Genomic DNA, 23,664 nt, shown 5'->3' with positions numbered 1-23,664 from the left:
GCTATCATATCACTATCATATTATTTCATTTATTCCCAAGAACAATGCACAGAGGTTGGTTTTATTATTACTTTTATTTTATACAGAACAGAAAACAGAAGTTTGTCATGTCTTGACAAAAATTCTTCAGCTTCTGGGGCGCCTGGGTGGCTCAGTCGGTTAAGCATCCAACTTCAGCTCAGGTCACGATCTCACGGTCCGTGAGTTCGAGCCCCGCGTCGGGCTCTGGGCTGATGGCCCAGAGCCTGGAGCCTGGTTCCGATTCTGTGTCTCCCTCTCTCTCTGCTCCTCCCCCGTTCATGTTCTGTCTCTCTCTGCCTCAAAAATAAATAAACGTTAAAAAAAATAATAAAAAAAAAATTCTTCAGCTTCAAATATTTAAGAAGAATCTATTCTGTTGCTTCTCCACCAGGAGGTGACGAAGTCTTAATTGGTGAGTAGAGTGTACCCCCTTCTCCTCTTTTCTTCATCTTTCCGGAAACTTTGAGTTTAGGAAAGTATTTCTCTTTCATCTTCAAATAATCCAGTTGTTTTCTCTCTGTGACGTTCTATAGCTGTGGTTCTCCAAGTATGGTCCTGGACTGGCAGCAGTAGTATTACCTGCGAACTTGCTAAAAATGCAAATATCCCCAAACTACTGAATCAGAAATGAGGGCGGATGTATGTGGCCCAGAACTCTGTGTATAACAAGCCCTCCTGATTCTGATGAACACCGAAGTTTAAGAGTCATCACTCAGGAGAAGCTGATTTACAGAGATAGCTCTATTGAAGTTGATCTAAACGATCACTGTCACTTTTAATTCCAAATCTATTGACTTTAGTCCTCATGAAACTTACCTCCTTGGTAGCATTTAGTAGAACTCACCACCATCTCAGTCTTAAAATGGTCCTATTTGTTTTCAAGGACACATTTTTATCTGATCACCCCTTCTGAGATGTCCTCACTAGCTCTCCTCTTTGTTCCTTAATAAGATTTCCTAAGGTTCCTAAATTCTCTTTTCACCTCTGTTCATGCTTTTGATGGTTCATTTCATCAACTTCCACAGCTTCAAGCATCACACAGATGCTGCTGACTTCCACATCCCTATCTCCTCCTTAGATCTTCTTATTAGTTGAATTATTTCATCGTTAATTCAACATATATTTGTTACTGTGCAGCAGGCACATTTGTTGAGGTCAGCAGAGGAGAAAACATTAAAATGTGATGTTCTTTAGGCATTATCCTAACATACCCTGTTGTACTAAAACCAACCTTCTGCATAAAATTTATTTTCCTTTTGAGTCTGATATCAGTATCATAACCCACATTGAAACTGACTCCTCCCTTTCCTTCATCCCACATATACAACCAACCCCCCAAATCTTCTTGCTTCTTTACAAACATATCTCACAAGCATCTCTCTCCCTCATGGCCAACGTTTTGAGTCCTGTTCTCATCCATACTGTAGTAGATCACAGTATATACTCTACTGCAGTAGATTCCTATCATTTTTTCCCCATTCAATATATCTTTCACTGTGTTGTCTGACTTATTTCCCTAAGCTCAGAGATTGTGTCATATCTATGTCCTGCTTAGAATCACACAGATAAAACAAACAACACACTTCAATGCTCCCAACTTCCCACAAAGACCAAAATCTTAAATAAAACATTTAAAGTCCCTCTAAATGTGGCTTCAACTTTCCTGTCCAGCCACATGTCCCAGCCTCCCTGTGCTACTGCACTACTGCCATAACTCTCCTGAACTGTGTTCCTACAAGTGACTTGATCAGCACTTCTTTCTGTGGTAGTATCCCACATCAGGACCCAGTTCCAGTGATGTCACCTTTTCTGTGAAGCCTCTTCTAACAACCTTACTCCAGAACCAGACAAAATAATAGCTCCCTCTTTCATACTCCTAGAATATTTTGTTGATGTCACTAACACTGTCCCATTGGACTTTTAACAACCTGAGAGCAAGAATTATACTGATTCATCTACGTATGCCTGGCATCTGGCTCAGGGCTTGGCACATTAGTAAGTGTTTAATAAACAGAGGCAGGATTGATCTACCCAGTTTTAATATGTTTGATTTCCATATTGCAGCCATCTAGAGGCAGAAACCTTTTTTTAAAAAGATTTTTCTACTTTCTAGATGCAGACCACTGAAAGTAGAAAGAGGTAGAGCTGACAAGGTAAGCAATCTTAAAACCCAGTCCGCACAAGCAGGTGGTCATGGTCTCCTAGACGTTGGCACATAGAATCATAGCTCTTAGTGGTGATTCTTGTTAATCATAAAAAGATTAAATCATATTTTAAATTCTCTGTTTAAGGATTGGGAAAATAAGGATGTTTTGTTAAAGACATCCTTTACTAAAAATATCAGGATTTTAAAATTGTACTTATATTGCTTAGGATTGCATCTAGCAAATAAGTGAAATACCAAAATAGCACAGTCTTTAAAAATACAGAATCTTATTTCTTCCCCTCATGCCATTCTGATATTGCAGCCTAGTGTGGCACATTGAGTCCATGGTAAAAGGGACGGAGGTTCTATCTGTCTTGTTGCTCTGCTTTTCAGGGCTTCCACTCTCACGGCAGCTAAACATATCAAAGGTAAAGCCCCAGCAGTTATGTCCACATTCCAGTTCTTTCCCTTTTAGCCTTCCCAGAAGGTGTCATACCACTTCTGCTTACATTCTCTTGCCCAGAACTTAGCAAATGACCATTCCCAGTTGCAAGGAGGCTGGGAAATGCAGTTTCTATTCCATATCTAGAGATTGTGGTTCTAATACTAAAGGAGGAGGGAAAATGGAGGCTACAAGACAACCAATATCTTCTTAAACCAGCATTTTAAGCTTCTATTTTCTGAAGCACTCCTTAATGTGCAGTTTAAAAATCTCATCCTCTGGGGCACCTGGGTGGCTCAGTTGGTTGGGCGGCCGACTTCAGCTCAGGTCATGATCTCACCGTCCATGAGTTCGAGCCCCGCATGGGGCTCTGTGCTGACAGCTCAGAGCCTGGAGCCCGCTTCAGATTCTGTTTCCCTCTCTCTCTGCCCCCCTCCCCTCGTTCATGCTCTGTCTCAAAATAAATAAAAACATTAAAAAAAAATCTCATCCTCTGACAGTGACCTATAGAGGAAGCATCACAATATTTGAAAGATGAGTCAACCTCCCACATCTGCATTAGCAAACTGTCAAGTAGAAACCAACTTTGAAAACACCTATTCCAGATGGCCAATAGGCACATGAAAAGATGCTCAACATCACTCCTAATCAGGGAAATACAAATCAAAACCACACTGAGATATCACCTCATGCCAGTGAGAGTGGCTAAAATGAACAAATCAGGAGACTATAGATGCTGGAGAGGATGTGGAGAAATGGGAACCCTCTTGCACTGTTGGTGGGAATGCAAACTGGTGCAGCCGCTCTGGAAAACAGTGTGGAGGTTCCTCAAAACATTAAAAATAGATCTACCCTATGACCCAGCAATAGCACTGCTAGAAATTTACCCAAGGGATATAGGAGTGTTGATGCATAGGGGCACTTGTACCCCAATGTTTATAGCAGCACTTTCAACAACAGCCAAATTATGGAAAGAGCCTAACTGTCCATCAACTGATAAATGGATAAAGAAATTGTGGTTTATATATACAATGGAATACTACTTGGCAATGAGAAAGAATGAAATATGGCCCTTTGTAGCAACATGGATGGAACTGGAGAGTATTATGCTAAGTGAAGTAAGTCATACAGAGAGAGACAGATACCATGTTTTCACTCTTATGTGGATCCTGAGAAACTTAACAGAAGACCATGGGAGAGGGGAAGGTAAAAAAAAAAAAAGAAAGAGAGGGAGTGAGCCAAAGCATAAGAGACTCTTAAAAACTGAGAATAAACTGAGGGTTGATGGGGGTGGGAGGGAGGAGAAAGTGGGTGATGGGCATTGAGGAGGGCACCTGTTGGGATGAGCACTGGGTGCTGTACGGAAACCAATTTGACAATAAATTTCATATTTAAAAAAATAATAATTAGAGGTAGCAAAATATGCATTTACAGCATTTTAGGGCTTAAAAATAAACCAATAAATGTAGTTTTCAATGGTAAGTTTAATATTACCATTAAAAGTTTTATTTTAGGGATGCCTGTGTGGCTCAGTTGATTAAGCGTCTGACTTTGGCTTAGGTCATGATCTCGCGGTTCGGGAGTTCGAACTGTCAGTGCAGAGCCTGCTTGGAATCGATCCTCTGTCTCCCTCTCTCTCTGCCCTTCCCCCACTCACATGCACTCTCTCTCCAAAATAAACATTAAAAAAAAAAAAGAAAAAAGAAAATACCTTTTCCAGTAACAGTCCACAAACTGTTATTAGCTCAGAAAGAGAGAAGATCAAAAATTGAGAACACTTTAAAACACCCAATAATTTGACATTTCAGATACATGCACCATGATCAATATAGTCATCTCACTGAATTCAGTGTAGACTAGTTCAAGTATCATCTAATTTATTCGGTAAGTCACATGTGGCACAAATTGAGTGTATGTCATGGATACCGGGACCATGTGTTGGTCCTAAATGGATTAGAAATTTAAAAATAAAGTCCTTCATAGAGAATTTGAGAAGCGCTGGTATACATCAGTTTAAGGGAAACAATGGGGCCAGAATATGGAGTTCCTGGCTTCTGATCCAGCATGAACCACCCTGGTCCTTCACTGCTCTCAGATGCTAGCACTGATGCCATCCAACCCACATTTCTGACCACCTGGGGAGCCCCAGAGCCATTTCTAACCAGAGCTGTAAACCTGGTATGGATGCTTCTGAAACCTGATTGACTTTTCTGTGTCTGGATTCCAGTATTCATGGGACAGGCCCTGTACACTTGGGTTCTGCTGGACATTTCACACTGAGCATTTGCCTCCATTCCCCTCCTATCCTCAACACCATTTTAGATCCTGCTCCAAAGTGCATAAACTATAGAAAACTATGATCCTAACTCTCACCCAGGTTTGAAAACCCCCGTTACCTAAAAGCCACCACTGCAGCACTCTTCTTCAACACACAAACACACACACACACACACACACACGCACACACACGCGCGCGCACACAAACACACACACACACACACACACACACACACACACACACACACAGTGGCAAAAGCAATGTAGACCCAACCCATTTTCTTTTAAATCAATTGTCACTCTCTACTAGTCTGACCAAGTTGTTGAATTCACTGAGTTGCTGCTGAATTTTTGTCAAAGTTTAGTTTTGGTGATTGTTCACACCAGTAGTTTTCATAGATGATTTGACAGAGTAGCTCAGTTATCAGTTTTCCATGAGTCACATTTCAGTTGCTGAAGCAATTCTCCAGGACTCAACATGGAGATGTGAATGGATGAGCTTTCCTTAAAACACACTTTACAGATTTTCTATTTCTGCAGGTGTATGCTCTGCCCGTCTCTACCTCTGCGGGTGAAAAAGGTTCTTTACAAACTCTCCTCCACCTGGTAAAAGATATACGCTTGCTGGGTTCCTGCCATTGGTAATTTGGCAAATTGATTTTCAGAGAACTGGTCTAGTGTCACCACCAAGTGCCACATCCTACTGGAGTTAAACTGTGTTTCCATTCACAGAGTAAATGATTTCAGCAGCTGGAAGCAAACTTTTAGGGAAGAAAAAGATCTTCACCAAAATCACTGTTTTTACATATACTTGTGGTGCCAAATAACATACCAAAAAACATTCACATTCACACCACCTCCACCCAGAAGTGTTTCTTGCACTGCAATAAAGAGTCCCAGCAGTTTGTGTGTGGATGAAGGGTGGGGGCAGATGAAGGAGAGAGGAGAGAGTACAGAATTAAGGCCTCTCTTTGCCTTTACCTTGATGTAGCACTTCACCATTTTAAAGCACTTTCAAATATACTGTTTCATCTGATCCACACAATCAGTTAATGTGTTTGCCAGGATCCACACTGCTCTATTTTTCAGTGGAGGAAAAGGAGGCTTATAAAGGTTAAAGAACTCCCCCCACAGTCACACAGGCAATAAGGGAAGGGCTCTGCACCAGAAATAAAACTCTCAACTCTTACTCCTTCATTTGGTCCTGACTCCTACGTGAACAGTTTTTTATACTTCCACCTAAAAGGATATCAGCCAAATACTTTTACCTATATTTCCTTCAGGTATGATTGGTCTGCCTCTAACCTTGCTTTTCTTGCTCTATTAATACAGTTAATTTATTTTTTTTATGTTTCACACAGTTCATGTGGCTATAAACTCTTGAAGGTGAAGGCCAGATCTTCTCCACGGTTAGCACTGTTCACAACATATGTCTCTGGCATTCAATGGATCTCCATTTAGTTTCTCTCTTTGGCCAGAGCTTCTTTGGGTACTTTAATGGCCAGTGGATACTAACCAATCAAGCAGTTTCTAAGGTTCTGGCAGGACTTCTAAGACCTACTCACATATAAGTTCAGGAATGAGAATAATATGTCAGGCTATTTTAAACAATAAATGCAACTGTTCTAAGGGCAGACAACACAAAGGGTTTTTTTTTTTTCTAGTCTCTTTGAAGACTAGAAATACAGATCAATGTACAATGCCCATCATCTCTCCCAGAAACTGAAGATTTCAAGTTTTCTTCTATTAACGATCCATCTCATCTGGAAAATTTGAGCTGACTAGTGTTGAACCAAATATCCTAAAATGCTATTACAAAAACTGTTCAGTAAGAAGGTAAAATGCAAAAGCGTGTTGGGTAAAGAACTTAACAAGAAGGCTGCAACCACTTTAGAAGTGTAAAACTCCTTCCACAGGGGAGTTGGGACACTAAAACTTCCATCAAAGCACATGAAAATGACATCAGTGGTCTGTTAGCCCCTCATAAATGGACCAGACCTGGGCAAAGACGTTTGAGCAATGTCAGCCCTTGTCAAATCCATAACAAAATTTGACATCTGTTAAATCATTAAAGATACAAATAAAATGTTAACCAAGACTGAGAAGGAAGGCAGAGTGCTGATAGTATGTATTAGGACCAGAAGTAAAAGGCCAGAAAAGATGTGATTAATTCCTGGACTTTGGAATATCACTATAGCTTGTTGGCTAAACCTTCCCAAGTTTCAAGACACTGGAAATGACTCTGGTAATAAAAAGACTATGGAAATCTGGACTAGATGGATTTAGGGCTTTTCACATTGATATGGCTGTTTCTATAATAAGGGGATATCCTTTGGCTCCTCACATCTTCATCTTCCTCCAGATACCTGGTTTCAATTTCACAGAATGTAATTCCCCCTGACCTCAAAGAGAACTTTGTCCTTGAACTAGCTCCACAGAGCAAAACACAACTACTGGCCTATAGTAATCATCTTAGCTTTTATACCTGATTAAACAGTGTTTTCTGTTTTCCTTGTCCTTTCAGTATGGGTCATACTAGCTTGGAGGTTCCCTTGTCCAGAAAAGAGAAGAGTTTCTCTTCAAAATTTGTGACAGAGAAAAAGCTACTCAGACATCAAATTGTTTTACTTCCATTTTCCTGGGAAAAGGAAATACCACATTTCCCATATTCTTCTGTAGGCACATGGTGCTTTGGGAATGATTGCTGGCTAACAGAATGTGACCAGAAGTCACACGTGTCATTTCCAGGCTGAGGTAATTAAGAATGGGCATGCTTTCCCCACACATTCTCTCTTCCCTTTCCACATCAAACTTGGAAGTCAAGTTCTGAATGGCATAACTATAAGAAGAGGTCAGCCTAGGTCCCTGAGTCAACAATTGGAGAAAAGATGCCACCTGACCCACATGGGGATCTTAAGTAAATGAGAAGCAAACTAGTATTGGGTTATTCCACTGTTATTCAGAGATTGTCTGAGACTGCACTTAGTATTAATTTCCATGACTAATAACTTCTAGGGGTACCTGGGTGCCTCAGTTGGTTAAGTGGTTAAGTTTCTGACTCTTGGTTTCAACTCAGGTCATGATCTCATGGTTCATGAGTTTGAGTTCCACATAGGGCTCTGTGCTGACAGCATGGAGCCTGCTTAGGATTCTCTATTTCCCTCTCTCTCTCTCTCTGCCCCTCCCCTTCTCTCTCTCACATGCTAAAGAAAGGAAAAAAAATAAATTCTAGAATGTTGAAATTTTCTAAAATAGGTAAGTCTGAGACTTACATAATAAATGCACCATAAATGGATGGGGATGAATATGCAGCCAGTTGACCTCAGGAAACCTAACTGGCCCAAAGGAGAACAGACTCCAGCCTTCATATGTGGGTACATGGCAACTTCTTGCACTACAAAGGTGCATAAGAGGAGAGGTACACAGGAAGTACTATTCCACACCCTTGGGACCTGCCAATGGGACCTTTTCAAGGAAAAGCCGGAGTGCACTAACGCACTAACAGGGACCTTCACTGCTGTCTGGGGGTGGGGCTGGGAAAGGGAGAATGGAGAATCAGCAGGAGGAAAAGGCAAGTAATCTGGACCACCGCAGCCCAACTCGATACAGGTAAGAAGGCAACATGTCAGCAGGGCTTCCAACATGCAAGTCCCAAGTGTGAGCCCAGGCCTGGCAATGAGAAGCTGGGATGACTATGGAGATCATATCAGTATCTTGAGGGCAGTGAACAACAGCAGCAGAGGCTCCAGAAGCACCAGTCTTCAAAGTGGAAGTGTAAGACTGTCGAGCCAGCTGGGGCAGGTTGAGGCTCTGGGAGGGCCACAGCATGAAGGGCTGCTTGGAGGGGCTTCAGTTTAAGGTGAGCACCGAGGACTGAGGAAGGCGCAGGGTTGCAGGCCCAGTGACCCCAGTGGTGGAAGTAGCAAGGAAGTGCCTTTTTGTGAGAATTTACTAGATCCTTCTCCCACCAGGACTGGTCTAGAAAAGAGTTTACTGGTTCTGCCTACAGTCATATTCCAGAATCTATTGAAGACAGGAGAGGAATCCAGATGCACACCCGTTAACAGAGTATGGCTGTCTTCTCACTCTTCCTTTCCACCTCCCTTTCCCTGCAAGAGCTTCAGGGAGTTGGCAAACATGGCCAAGAAAATCATGCCATAGTAACAGGTAGGCCTCGCTGAACTCCCTTCATGAGATGGATGGACCCCATTGCTGGCTGCATACCACATTGTTCAATGCCCACTATCTACACTCATGAGGAGAAAAAACTTGTTCCTCATGTGCCTCTCTCTTCTGCCATCATAAGGCCTATTTTCCTTCTATCACATTCTGTGCATTTGCTAAAGAAAGGAGCTGGATATTTGTTCTAGATCATTTGGCCTGTACCCCGAAACAACAAACACAAGCCTGATTGTGCACCCTGGCTGACATGGATATAAGACAGCAGGACTCGGCACAGAATGAGGCCTAGGTGTGCCAGCCCTCCCAAAGTTTAGCCTTCCCTCTTTTTACACCAAATTAGTGGATGTTATGAATAAAGGGTAAGATTTTATTGACTCAAAAATATTTATTGAGTACAGTGGTACAAAACACTGGAATAGCTCTTTTGGAAACACTGATGCAGACACTGTTCCTGCACCCCTGGGGCTTATGCCATGATAGAGATAAGAAATAGTTTGCAATAATTTTAATGTAAGGAAGGATGTGTTATGTGCCTAAATGATGGAGAAATAAAATGCCACGAGAGCTAATTCAGAGAAAGAGGAGATTACTCTCAGCTGGATTCACTATCATAAAGTATTGGTGCTATGTGGCATCACTGAGTTCACCCCATGTAAATACTTTAGGTAGAAGCTAAGGATGTTAGATGATTACACAAGATCATGGAGCCAGTGATAGAGACAACGAAGCCTTGAGCCCCTTTCTTCTGAATCCAACTTTTTGCTCACCCTGCTATGCCATGCTGCTTCTTAGCAGCTTAGTCATGGGGCTGCCTGGAACAAATTACCTGCTGATCTAGATTCAGCCAATCAATGCATAAGCAGCATGAAGTTCATGACTTTGGGAAGCTTACAATCTAGCAAAACAGGTCAAACACATACATATAAGTTTCCATACTTTTTTAAGTTACAACTAACCTCGGCAAATATAGGGACTAGATTGATATATTTAACCCATTATCAACCTGCAAGATTTAGCAGGAGGAGAAGGGTGAGAGGTTAGGGTGTACTGAGCAGGTGAAAGACAGAAAAAGGAAGAAGGACAGAAAGAGAAAATCTCAGAGGCCATTTGCCCGGATAGTGCAAGAAAGGTGGTGGGTCCAGGACAGAGAATTAGTCTCCGTAAAACCTAGAACCACTGCTGGGTCCTCGGCAAGTACTCAGTTTAAAAGCTCTACACAGTAAGAGACAGAGTGAGTGGGGGAAAGGGGTCTATCACCTTGTATTTTGTTCCTGCCCCAAATCCCCATTATTTAAAAGAATACTGACTTTCTGTAGTGACCTGTAAAACCTTAGTGCTTCCACCCCCATCCAGCATAATACTCAGAGATCTATCAGCCTCCTCTTGGAACTCATTCATGCAGTGACCAAATATCAAGGTGATCCAAACAGCTGCCATCCACTGGTGACTAGGAGTGGAGCTACTGTATAGAACACACCAGAGGATCTGCAGCCTCTGGACCCAGTCCTACCCTTGCTGGTTCAGCGCAAGGCCTATCTTACCAACACCCTCTTGTGTCTCCAGAGGTTTAACCACTATGGGCAAGAAAGGAGGGTAAGGGAACTCAGAAACCTTGTTCACTTAACTGTACTAAAAGATCTTCACGTCCAAACTTTGGTATTCTCATTTGCTCTGAAACCCAAAAGTACAAGTACTCTTGAATATTACATTGCTGTGGAAAAATAGAAAGGAACCTAATGTTTGTATTATGTTAATGACAATAAAAAACAGCAGTAATAACCTAACATTTATAAAAAAAAAAAAAAGTCTCTTAGTGCCCGGCTCTGGAATACCCTCTCTATAAACCTATGGGATAGATTGTCTCCATTTTACAAAGAAAACTGGGTCTCAGAGAGAGATTAAGAGCCTTGCCAAGGGTTACAGCAGAACCCTAAGTGCAGAAGCCAGCATTGAATTTAGGTCTCTCTAATTCCAAAGTTCTTTCCAGACATCAAACTGCCTCTATGTAGAGAAACAACTTTATTTATTTATTTATTTATTTATTTATTTACTTATTTACTTATTTACTTATTTATTTATCCACATCCACTTTGGAGTCCAACTCAGAGGCTTGAACTTATGACCCTGGTATCAACACCTGAGCTGAGATCAAAAGTCAGACACTTAACCAACCCACTTAACTAACGGAGCCACCCAAGTGGCTTGAAAAACAGGTTTATATCAACCATAACAAAGTAAAAATATCCCAAAAAGAGTATCACAATGGAAGCGGTGGGGGAGGGGAGCAGTTGGTCTCACAAATAGAGCAGCATGTAAAACATGCTATGGTGCCTGGAATGTCATGGTTAGCATTACCACCACCACCACCACCACAAGGAATACGCTGCTTACTGTAAGAAACTGGTATGATTTCTCCTTCTGCTCATGGAGGATCATGTTTCACTTTTCACTCTTCCTGCTAGGAGGCTCAGAGACAAATTTAAAGTTCTTCTTTAATAACTGTCTAGTATTCCACATACATATCAGGATTCTTATTTTCTTCTTATCTTGACCCCAGCATGTGATTTCTATTTTACCTTGGTCTACTCATTTACTCATCATTTTCATGTTTATTAGGTGGACTCTCATGAGAGTCCTCAAAACTTCCGTGAAATAAGGTAAGGTATGCATGATATTAATTAAAAAATAAGTTAACTTACCTGGGTAGAGCTTTCATCTGTAGCATCACACAGATTCTTTCGTCCTTTGAATTCTATTGCTAACAAATCTGAAAAAAGAAAAAAAAATCAAGACACCATCTGGCTGTCTTTGGAAAAGCAGAGGTAATTCAGGTCTTTGATCTGCTCTGCACATGGACTGAGAGAGGCAGAGAGGACCAAATCTCCCTGACACAGACAATCACTTGCTTTATTAAACAAGTGTCTTATATTATACACAGAGAGTAGTGCATTATGTGGATGCACAAGAAAAACTTATGATGAAAAGTAGATACTGAGCATACTGAGTACTCTGGGTTTTTAAACATTAACGTCACAGCTGTTTCTAATAATTTTTCTCTAACTGCAAGCTTATTTCCACAATATGTACTAATGTAACTGTAACTGCCCCTAAATGTTTTTCATTTTTTTAAAAAATGAAGTCTTCTTAGAAATAACTATGCATCTGAGAGCTCATGACCATCTTAGATCACTACTCCATACACAGGTTTTGTTGCACTCATTGTTTGGTCTGCAATGAAGTAAGGTGGGGCAGTTTGAAACAGCTGATCTTAAAGAACTTGTGAAATGTGTCTTTATAAACAACAATAATAAAGCAAAACAAACAAAAAAGAGAGCCTCACTAATGAGAGAAACCAAGGAAGTTATTAGGTGGTGCGCCCTGGGATTTTACATGGCAATGGCAATGGGGGAGAAGTTTATTCCTAACCCATATCTGGGGCAATGATAATGGTAACAGGTCGTGTGGGAAGCTGAGAAAAAACCGGCCGCCGGTTGGCCCAGGGTTTGGGGAGATTTAAGTCTTCTGTTTCAGGGTTGGTTGCATTACAGCATTAAAACTCTGGGGTTTTCCTGTATTCAAGAGCAAAGAAAACGTGTATTACTAATCCTTTCAGGTTCCTCCTTCTAATTACCTTTTATTTTCAACTGTGTCCCTCCGTCCAGGTAGATGCTTCATTTTCCAGACGGTTTTATATTTTTGTGAAAGGTTGGGAGACTTCTGGGAGAAAAAGTTGATTTCTTCCTGGGGAGACTCTCCGCCTGGGTTTGGCAAAGTCAGAAACCAATGCCTTCTCTGAGGCTGGATCTCCTGCGCGGCTCTGGGTGGTCTCCATCGCGTCTGCGCTTCAGGACAACGCACACGGCTTCCCTTTCAGCCTAGGTTGCGGAGGCCGACGTTCGGCTCCTGCCGCGGGTTGCGGAGTCCCATGGCTGCTGCCCACCGCCGCGATGAGGTGGAGGGGTCAGCCCGGAGCCGAGTACGGGGCGCGGGGCCAAGCCTGAGTCTGCGGGACGTGCCGGGCCCGGCAGCTCTGCTCCGGGCCGGGATGGGGCAATGCGGCCAACGTTGCCAAGGGCGCGCTGTGCCCCAACCCGGCGCTCCGGCAGCGCCCGCCCGCCTTCCGGAAGCGCTGCGGACCCCAACGAGCCTAAACGTCCACGAGCCCAGTTCCTCCCGGAGGCCGCAGGCCAGGGCCTGAATACCTCAACCTCCACCTCCAAATATCTGGGGCGGGCTGTGAACAGGCACACAGCGGGATAGTTGACAGTCTCTCTGCCTCCCCGCCGCAATCTATTACCCCACCACCCGGCAGGCGAGTCCGGCAAAGATTATCCCAGTTGTAACTTTGAGGAGGTTAAGGCGGGGACGTGATCAAGATCACGAAACAAACCCGTGCGGAATCGCGTCGCAAGCGCAGCCTGTTCTGCCACCTCCACCCCGCCCCGCCCCGTCCCGGAGTGCTCTGGAAGGGCGGACCACTGGCCCGGGCGCAGGCCGAGGCCTGAGGTCAGGGTGGACTGGAGATTACGCCCCGGGGTGAGGAAGCGGTGGGAGGCGCGGCTGCCGAGGACGGCTAAGGCCCGGGACCGCGCGCGGGGCGGAGCGCGAGAGGGGGCGTGCGTCGCCGAGCCTAGGAGCCACAAGGAGGCTCCGGCTCCCGCGACCGCGGCTGCGGGACCTCAGCTGCGAGCGCCGTGTGCACCCTACCCGCTGGCGCTGCCCGCAGAAAAGTGAGGCCCGTGCAGTTCCGGAACTAGAGCTCCCCGCCAGAGTGGGAGGAGGGGGTCTTAAGTTTTCACTCACTTTGTTCTGTAACCTAGTTTTTAAAGGAAATTCTAAATTCAAATGGATACAAGACACGAACCGTCTTCTCTTCCCCACTCGTTTCCCTCCTCGGCTCTACTGTGGTAACCGAGATAGGCAGACCAAGCCTCACACGCGCGCACTCTCACGCAGGCACTCTTTAAGCCTGGGGTCTTCATGGATTCCAAGGCTTCCGCCGGCAGGGTGGTGTGGCCTTAAGGGTGTGGGGAGGTTTCTGAGAGGCTTGATGGTCCTTATTGTCAGTCCCCTAGCAAGAGCCAGACGCCGCGCCAGGCGGTGACAGAGGCTTCGTACCCTCTCACAGGCGAGAGGGGGCGTGGGGGAAGGGCGCGGGCGCCCACACTAATCAATAACCCCCTACGGGCTCTGAACAGCAGGGGCCTTTTCAAGACAGATGCCCCGGGAAATGATCTATTTATTGTTCGCACTTACTGTGCACTTAGCACCGAGAGGGTTGTTCTTTACACTTATCAACGGAAACCCGCGGCTGGGATTCCCTTTGGCCGCTGAAGCGCGAGTCCGCCTGTAGCCGCGCGTCGCCGCCGCCACAGGCAGCGCAAGGTCTTGGGCTTTACCATTCCAACAGGTGGCGAGGGCCGGCGGCAGCCGGTCGGGGCGCCCCTTGCCCTATCCGACCTACAGGTCCCGGGGCGCCGTGGCCAGCCGCCTCGCTCACGGGAAAAATGCGAGGGCTTGGCGGGAGCCGGGGTTCCGGAATGGGGCGTGTGCACTGAAAAGCGAATGCGCAGGCGGGCGCCGGGCAGCCAACAACTACGGCGCCGCCGCAGAGAACTTCCCCGGGAGGCACCCTTGATTTCCCGTAAGAAGAGTTAACTGTGAATAGCTAAGACGAATATCCCTTTCAAGTGACTTGAGCAGAGGACCTTCTCCGGGATCCAGACACTGTGGAGGTTGTTACTCCATGCTCATCACCGCCCCCCCCCCCACCCCGCGTCAAGTTTGCTTCCCTTAGTCCTCTTTGATTTTACACACACACACACCCACTGGAGAATTCTCGATGGTGAATTGGAGGGGGGGGGGTCGCTAAGGCGTAGCCATGCCGTTCTCCCCCAACGTGTTGTGTTCCTTTCTAGGATAACTCTGAACTCGGGACCGAGTCAGCGGGTCGCTCGGATCCCCGCGACTAAGCCCCATTCACTTGGGCCAGGCGAGCCCAGCGGCTGCTGAAAGTCGCTGCTGCTTGCTGCGGGCGCGCGGCTCGGAGCGCGCTGCTTCCCGAAGCCGCCCGCGACGCTGATTTATGCTCCAGCGGCTCGCGAAAACCCCAACGCTTTGGCTGGGTTAATTTTTGTCAATTGTTCTTCATCACACTGAGATAGTCTGCAGCTTGAGGCGGGTCTTATTTATCACCCTGCACATTTGAAATACAGTCAGACATAAAAATAACTGACTCTGGGACTCTGGCGCAATATTGGAGCCGTCGGGGAATAATTTGGCTAACTGACTTGGACGTTTCACCTTCTAAACAGAAATGCAACTCTCAGTCAAACTGTAAATCAGATTGTCTTCGGCAATGGGGGGGGGGGGGGGGGGAAGGCACCAAATCCAGAAGGGAACACAAATAAAATGAAAGAAAACGCACATATTGACCAAAGGAAAAATGAACTTCAGAAATCCAGACTGGATTTTAATTTTAGACGTGGAACCTCATCGGGAATGTGAATTCCTAAATGTTTTACCAGCCAGATCCGTCCCAGAAATTTCTAGGTTGCTCCCCGGAAACTGAACTGATTGTTTCATTTCTTATTGTTACTGCTGTTTTTGTTATTGAATGAGAAATGCTTTGGGGGAGCTCTCCTTGAAGAGCTCTAATTATAAATGTTAAGGAGAGGGTGCAGAATGGTTTGGGAAGGAAAGGATGGGAGCTCGAAAGTGACCTAAAACTTGGAAAAGAAGGAAATCAGAAATTGCCCTGGCACTCGCCTTGTTCACAAAGTTCTGTGAACAGATAGAAAAGAATTTGGTATTGTTTCCTGCGCCTCAGCGATTCCTGTCTCCGCCTAAGTGGAAGCCCCCAATAATGAAAGCTCAATTTCTTACCGCCCCACATAGACCAAGTGGTTAAAAGTCTGGCCAGGACTAGCCTTCGGTAAGGCAGGAACTGGAAAAAAAGAGAGAGAGAGAAAGGGAGAAAATCCATGCAGGTGACCACTCAACAATTGATCACAAAGGGAAACTCAAAACACAACCAAATAAAACTTATGCCCAGAAAGGGCACATCTGCTATCATTCTGCATTATTTCTACCCCAGGTAAATTTCATTCTAGCACACCAAAGTGGGAGATTAGCCTCCGGCTTTCACAGAGCAAATCTGAGGACCGTTTTCTTGACTTGAACCCACAGCGACCTTACCTGTAGGCAGTTGCTCCGCTTTTAGGGTGTTTAAACAAGTATATATTTGTTTAAACTCCTTTTTGACCAAGTTCTTTCACATAACTTGCTTCTCACATTTCTCCAAATAAAGTTGAACAAGAGAGCTGTGACTCTTAAAATCCACAAATTAAATTTAAACTTAAAGATACCACAGGGGGCTTCAGGTAGAAAATTGGAGGGATTATTTTAAAATCACTTTGAAGGTTTAAGGAAAGATACCTTGGTTGTTGCTAGTACTTGGTATCCATCGATAATACTGAATATATAATATTATGATTGAAATCAAAATATGTAGTTTCAAAGGTGTGAAATGAAATAAAATTAAATCTAATCTTTTGATGGAAAAAAGATCAGCGATTTGGTGGGCATTTTTTTTTTCCTCAACAGTAAAGTGAACTGGTGGTGCGTTTTTGACATTTGTGGGATCCAGTTCTTAATCTGGTGGTTTTTCCATCGGCCCCAAGCTGGCTTTCCCCAACTTGACATCTCTGCTTCTTCGAAGAGGGATCTCTCTCAATAAATTCAGACCGCTATGCTGCCGGGCAATACCCCTGTTGTGAGTCATCCTTTGCCAATAGATGGTCTGATGTCCTTTTCAGTATAACCAGCTGGGAAATTAAAAGAAGGATGTTTGCTTCTCCACATGTTTATTTATTGGGGTTTCCCCCCCTTTATTCCTAACACATCAAGATGAGTTCTTTCTCATAGAATCCCAAACCACAAATATCTCCAAAAATGTATATTTCAAAAATTAAATCTACAGATGTAATACATACTGTGAACCCTATAAAATGCGTTTACAATGCTGACTTAAAGAAAGAAATTTATAACTTTCATATGTACCTTCCTTGTGCAATAGGCAACTGCCATATGTTTCCGACTTCCATAATTCAGTTTTTTCCTGGACATCTGTAGCAGGTAGTGAGTGCTTCTTAAAGTACATTTTATGTAATATGAGAAGGAACCCGCACCAAAGACTAAAGGTTAACATAAAAAAGCAGAAGTCTTTCTAGAAATGCTAGTTATTCTAAATTTACATCACCTATTACCAATGGCCTGAGATAGGTTTTTTTCCTCCCTCTTTCTTCATGAGGCTGGATTTGGAAATGCAGTATTGTATACTCTGAGGATTCTTTACAAGCAGCATTTCCCAAACATCGAAATGTTTTGCTAAGAGTTCCTCTTGTTATTACCATTCTTTAGGCTTTTGTTTGAAGATTCTCATTTGGTTCTTCCTGAAAACCCAGGTTGGAAATGTATTCCAGTAAGCTTATTTTATTTAATGCAAAGTTTAATATTTTTGTATTTCCCCCTATATTTTTAAAGGAAAAAGAACTCTAACCTCTTCGTTTTTCATTTATCTAGATTGTTCATGATACATTTCTTAAAGGATGAGAGAGTTCACACAATTAGAAGTGAAAAGAAAACAAAACCAAAAGTCATGCAGAAACGTCAGTTTGTTGTCAGACTTTTTGCCCACGTGTTCAAATTCAGGCTTCATTCCCAATGCTATTAATATTTTTCTATAGTTTACTTCTTTTTGTGCAATTCCTGTGCTAACTTTAAATTGGTAAAAATTTTTTCATTCACCTGAAACTGAAATATCTCATCTGTCAGTAGAAAAATATGAATAAATTCCAGTCACATTCTTCATTATTTATACTTTCAGCAGGTTATATAAATGCGCACAAAATTTCCACTGTTTAAGAACTTTGGTATCTGCAGTTGTGAAATATGAGAACAGGCCCCAATTTACAGCCAATTAGAGGATGTAATAATTTTTACAAAAAGCTAAAAACCATACCTAGTATTTCTTACATGGAGCCTAGACAGGGATACTTAGTTACATTTTTAATTCATTTTAGTAAGCAGCAGATTCAAGATAATCTTGGATTATAGGGAAATAATATTAAATATTTAATTGAAAGAATATGAAGGTATGTATTTTAAAAATCAATTTAAACATAGTATTATATAGCATAAGCTACTAAAATGCCCACTAACTACTTAGAGGATATTATTTAATTTCCCCACTCATTGTCTCAGTTTGATTTATATCCAAATCGACCTGTTGCAATATTGGTATCAGCAACATCCAACTACCCATCTTTAGTATTCATTTACATCTGGATGTTACCATTACTTCCTTCAAGCCATCTTATATTTGAATCAGGTTTTAGTGATAGAGAAAGTGTGGCCTTTCTCAGACATTTCTGTTACTAACCCCTAACTGTAGGGTTGTGGGAGGAGTGTGAGTCAATGAATGACCAAGTGAAGGCAGCGATTTTTTTCTAGCACAGGGTGAAAAAGAATTGTAGTATCCTCTGTGGACAGAGAGCAGATACTGCTGGAAATTGGGCATGAATGGGGAAGCTCATTAGCCTAGCAGAGTGAGTTTTGTTATGGACACATCACAGGTCCAACCCCTCCACTTGGTAGGTCAGAGGCATCATTCTCTCCCTTCCTTCTCCTTCTGGATGCTGGGGTGCTTGGAGATGGAGAGGGATGGAGGAAGGAAGCTAAACCTCAGAACACACTCTCCTTTGGCTCTACCAAAACTCTGTACTATTCTAAGCCCCACCGAGAAATGATCCTTGATTTAAAAACCAACACTGCAAGACAATCTCTCTGGGCCCTGAGAAGCCCTGAAGGGCTCTTTGGATAGGCTGCTGGAGTTCTTTTGTAGACGCATTGTGTCTCAGATGATTAGAATTGGGAAGAAACTTGTTGTGGAAGAGAAGAATGGTTAACAGTCGTCAACACACACAGAGGTGCCTGTCTGTGTGTGCCATGAGGGAGCAGTGAGGAACTGAGGTTCTGGATCACTCTCTCCGCAGGGCCTGGGTTTGCAGTAGTAGCCAGAGACTCCAAAGAGAAGCCGGCAAAGGAGCAGCCAGACAGACCCTGGCCACCTGAATTTATTCTTGTAGACTTTGGAAGGTGGCAGGTTGCAACTTATTATTTTTATTAACCCAAATAAGAGTGAGAGGCAAGAAGAAGAGTATGTACGGAGAAAGAAGAGAGTGGGGAAAGTAGGGGAAGGAATGGAGGAGAGAGGGAGCCCTTGCCCAAGTGTGTGGCATAGTCCCGTGATGCTGGGCGGCTTCTGGCATCCGTAACCCCCAATTAGGATAGGGCTCCTTCCCAGGTCAAGTTACAAAGTAAGGCAGCCAAATAAGAATCCCTCTTGGTAATTGAATTGGGCCTTCCCTCACACCTACTCTCCCCTCTATTACTCTATTTCTTGCTAGGCTAGTCTTTTAGGGAATAATAAATGTCTTTCAATGAATGGGAAGGAAGTCCAGATCCTGCCTGTTTGGAAATTCGGAGACAACGTGCTGCGCCTCGAGTTCAGGGCAAAAAACAGACTCTCCTGTATGCCAGGGTAAATCTCCCTGTGTCAGATCCTGAGTCTGGGAAATCAAACATGAGGTTAGAAACTCTTACATTGATTGTCAAATGTAAAAGAAAGACAAAAACAAAACCAAAAAAAGTCTATTTAGAGAATGAAATCCTGGCTCATAGGGTTTTAAAATTTGGAATTAAAAATAGTTGTTTATAAATAAAGTACAAAAATATAAAATGCAGAACGAAATGCAAAAATATAAACAATAGTAGCTTAGGTGAGAAGCAGCAGCAAGCTCTCTCCAAACATAGATAGACAGGTATAGAGATAGATATACAGTGCAAGTCTTGGCTAAAAGCACAGCAGAAGCCTACAGAAAGAGTGAGCTAAAAAAACAAATCTTTCTTAAGGATCCAATTTTAAACTGTGAAAGAAAAAAAAGGAAGGAAGGAAGGAAGGAAGGAAGGAAGGAAGGAAGGAAGGAAGGAAGAAAAGAAAAGGAAGAGAAAGAAAGAAACGGGACGAACCAGATATGCTTTTTAGCCTACCCCTGCCTTAGTTTTGCTCTCTGGCTGGATACAGATTCCACTAGGTACCATTCTTCCAAACCTGGACATTCAAGGCTCTTATGTCCTTTCCCCTCTCGCCCAGTCTCAGAGACAGACCCACGCTGATGATGTTCTTCCCTGGATGACTTTTATTACAAATAGAGCCTGGATAGTCTTGCCAGAGGCCTGACGGTTTAATTAAGTTTTAATCATTTCCTTAATATAGCACGACCTGGGAACAGGCATTTTCTCTCTTAAAGTGACAGGAGGCGCACGCTCCCTGTACATATGCTCTCACCCACGTTTACACGCCCGCAGGTGCACACACGCGCATCCGCATACAGGCACGTATAGACAAGTGCACACGGGCGTACTCACGTGCACACAAGCACATACAGACATGTGCACACGCGCACACGTATTCCACCGAGCTTTTCTTCTGAGGATTCGCATCCTGTCCCCGTTTCTTTTGCTCCCTAGACTCCCGACGTGCAAGGCCCTGGCACGCGCCAGCCACACTTTTGAGAAAACGCCTTGTAAGGACATTGGCTTCGCCATCCCTCGGAAGGCCGCGAACGCCCCCCCCACCTCCCCCCCCCCCCCCCCCCCCCGCGGACTCTGGCCTGCTTTCCTTCTCACGTCTGGGAGAGATTCGGCGTCCCTTCTCCCGGAGCAAAGGTCCGGGTGCGGTGGGGTCTGCGACTTGCTGCTTTGCGGGATCGAGTACAGCTGGTCCTGCTAGTTCCGGAAGCCTGATCCACTTTCAGCGCGACTCCCAGGCTGCGAGCGGCAGCGCGGGCTCCACCGCTATGGTTCCCAAAGCCCAGTCTGGACCTAGACTAAAGGGACCAACGCTTCCTCCTGCCCTCGGCGTCCAGCGCACACCTGGATTATCTCTATCTGACATCCTGGGTGTCTGTGAGGTCCATCTTTCCAGCTGGTCGTCTATGTGGACGCAAGTTCTCCCATGTCTGTGGGTTCCGGGGTCTGTGTCCCTTTCTGCCCCAGGTAAAGGTGAAAGAAGGGGCAGAGAGATAGTGGAGGCCTTGGAGCTGCGTGATCCGGAGAGCGCCCTTGCAGGCGCTCTAGTCCCTCCTACTTGAGTTTGAGCTTCGGAGCATATAAATGGACAAGAACCCGTCTACAAAGCAAGCTTCGCGTCTGGAAATTGCGTTCGTCCTGCGGCCTCAGGTTTCTCAGGATGAGCCACTCTTTCTCGGGCCACTGGGCCGGAGTAGGCCTGAGAGCCCCGGCGACTCCACCCATGGGCCTCAAACACTCCTCCGAGGTCTCAAGGGCTGCTCAAAGGAGCCGTGGGTCGCTCCTTCGCGTCATCAAGATCCTGGGCCTGGAGCTGGGCGCTCGGACCTCGCACGCTGCCAATGCGGGCTTCAGACGCCCAGTGCGCGGAGCTCCCGGAGCAGCCTCCAGCCGCATTTGCGCACCCCCCTTTCGCCCTCACTCCCAGCCCAAGCCCTCCAGGTGAACCCTGTGCTCTCCCAGGCCTGCTTCCCCTTCCGCCAGGCTTCAGAAATCGGGTTAGCGCTTACATTTTAGGCTGTATTACCCGCCTGGGGCGCCCTCCGGGGTCTGCACTGCTCCAGACTGTGCAAAGACTTCTTTTACAAATGCAAAACATCTCCTTCCACTTGAATCGGTTTCTTAAGCATTTAAAAGAGCCCTCTTCCGCGAGGGTGTTGCCGAGTCGTTTTTGACTCAGGTTGCTGTGGCCCCGCAGGGCGGCGAGTTCGTGGATAACCGAGGGCACCGCCTGCTCAGGTTCCTTCTCTTCTAGAAGGTTACCTCAGAGGAACCGCATGTTCCCGGGAGCTGCGGTACAAAGATTTCAGTGGCGAAAGCTACTCCCTGTATTACTCTATTGAAAGCTTAGAGAGAAGTCGGAGATAATGAGGAACCCAGCAGTTGTAGAAGTTGAATTGAGCGAGCGAGCAAACAACAACCCTTTGTTGTGTCTTTTATACCAAAGATTTAAGAGTAATATGTATTAGGAATTTTATCCTACACGAAATTTGCTCTCTTTACACCAAACGCATTTGGGGTTTGACAAAAAAATCGAGTTGAAAATACAAACAGTACAGATGCATGTTTGGTGTTATTCAATTAAAAAGCGTTTTTTTTTTTTAAATTTGTCTTGAAGAAACAAGTTGACTCTTAAAAAAACTGAGAAAAGAAGTGGCAAATTTTCTAAAGCAGGACAAATATGGAGTTAGGTTAAATTACAGAAACTTTTTTAAAAAGCTGCAATGGAAATTTTATCGTGCCTTAAAACTGATTTCATCGTGCGAAGTTTTGGGGTTTTGAAGCTAAGTCCTTATCATTGAAGCCACACAGAATTAAAATCCTAAAACTTACGTTTTGAAATTAATTATCATACTTTGAGAGGAAAGGGAGGCTTCAGAAAGGGCGTGCTTTTACAGACTAGTAAATATGAGAGACTAAGCGATAATGTAAAAAAAGTTCGCTCTCTTAAATATAAAGGACTTAAATATATCTTGAATTCCCACACGTTCCCCAAGAAAAATCCGCTAAGTAAAACACAAGTAAAGAAACAAACATAAATAAGCAACCCTAGTGCCATTCGTGGCACGGAATGGGCGCTACTAAAGGCAGGAATGTTTAAATGAGGAATGTTAAATGAGAAAAGGCGGGCTTCGTGGCTGTGAATTGTCTCCACCCGAAAATGTTGCGAGTTGTAGCAAAATTAAGTGATAAGGGAGTCCGACTGGAGTTTAAGGTTTTTTGGAAGAGTCTTGATATTCTAACTTTGGTGATCAACTCGGTTTAAAGCCGGGAGCCTCACACTTTCCAGGTCTAGGTGAGGAAAACTAGAGACTCAGGGGCTGGAATGGGTTAAGGCAGCCAGAAAGACTGGGTTCAGCGCCCGCGGCTGGCACTTCCAAGCCAGACGGCGGCGCTTTTCACTCTTTTTTTTTTTTTTTTTTCCTCCTGCAACCTTGTAAGGAAGTGGGCGCGGGCTGCGCGGAGTCGGCACCTCCTGATTGGCTGGGCTGCCAGATGATTGACATGGCCTCAGACTCCACCCCTGCCGCTTTATTGACACTAATGAGCAAGTTCTTCCCACCGCTCTCCTGCTTGGAAGTGCTGACAGATCAAGGCAACAAATTTCAATTACAATCCCTAATTTGTGTCCGCAGAGTGTTTTTTACCCATGGTAGTCCTCTCTGGCGCATCAGTCGAAGCAGATCTTGGAGCAGCAGGAGGAGGTGGAGGGGGTGGGAGCGAAGGAGTGCATCAGTGAGAGAGCGCGCGCGAGAGACCGAGGGAAGGAAACTTGGCGGGCGCGTCGCTGGTTCCTCGGATCCCAACCCAAGCGAGAAAGAGGAAACGCCAAATTTGTTTTTGCCCGCGGCGGGGAAGGGGGCAGATCGGCCTGCGGGAGGCCCCGAGAGCCGTTCAAATTTTGGTGGGGGAGTAGAGCGAGTGTGTGCGTGTGCCCGCTTGA

General features: G+C 44.5%; 1 long non-coding RNA gene across 1 annotated transcript; it reads right to left on the bottom strand.

The window, feature by feature from the left end:
* Positions 1 to 268: 268 nt before the first annotated feature.
* On the bottom strand, positions 269 to 12,900 carry LOC125165303 (uncharacterized). Its single transcript, XR_007152056.1, has 3 exons — positions 12,700 to 12,900; positions 11,768 to 11,835; positions 269 to 314 (listed from the first exon to the last, which is right to left on the bottom strand). It is a non-coding gene; the product is annotated as an uncharacterized LOC125165303 (long non-coding RNA).
* Positions 12,901 to 23,664: the final 10,764 nt, after the last annotated feature.

The sequence above is a fragment of the Prionailurus viverrinus genome, chromosome B2, assembly GCF_022837055.1.
Source record: "Prionailurus viverrinus isolate Anna chromosome B2, UM_Priviv_1.0, whole genome shotgun sequence".
NCBI classification, from domain to species: domain Eukaryota; kingdom Metazoa; phylum Chordata; class Mammalia; order Carnivora; family Felidae; genus Prionailurus; species Prionailurus viverrinus.
The sequence above is the reverse complement of the archived record's forward strand: the minus strand, read 5'-3'. Positions and strand labels throughout refer to the sequence as shown.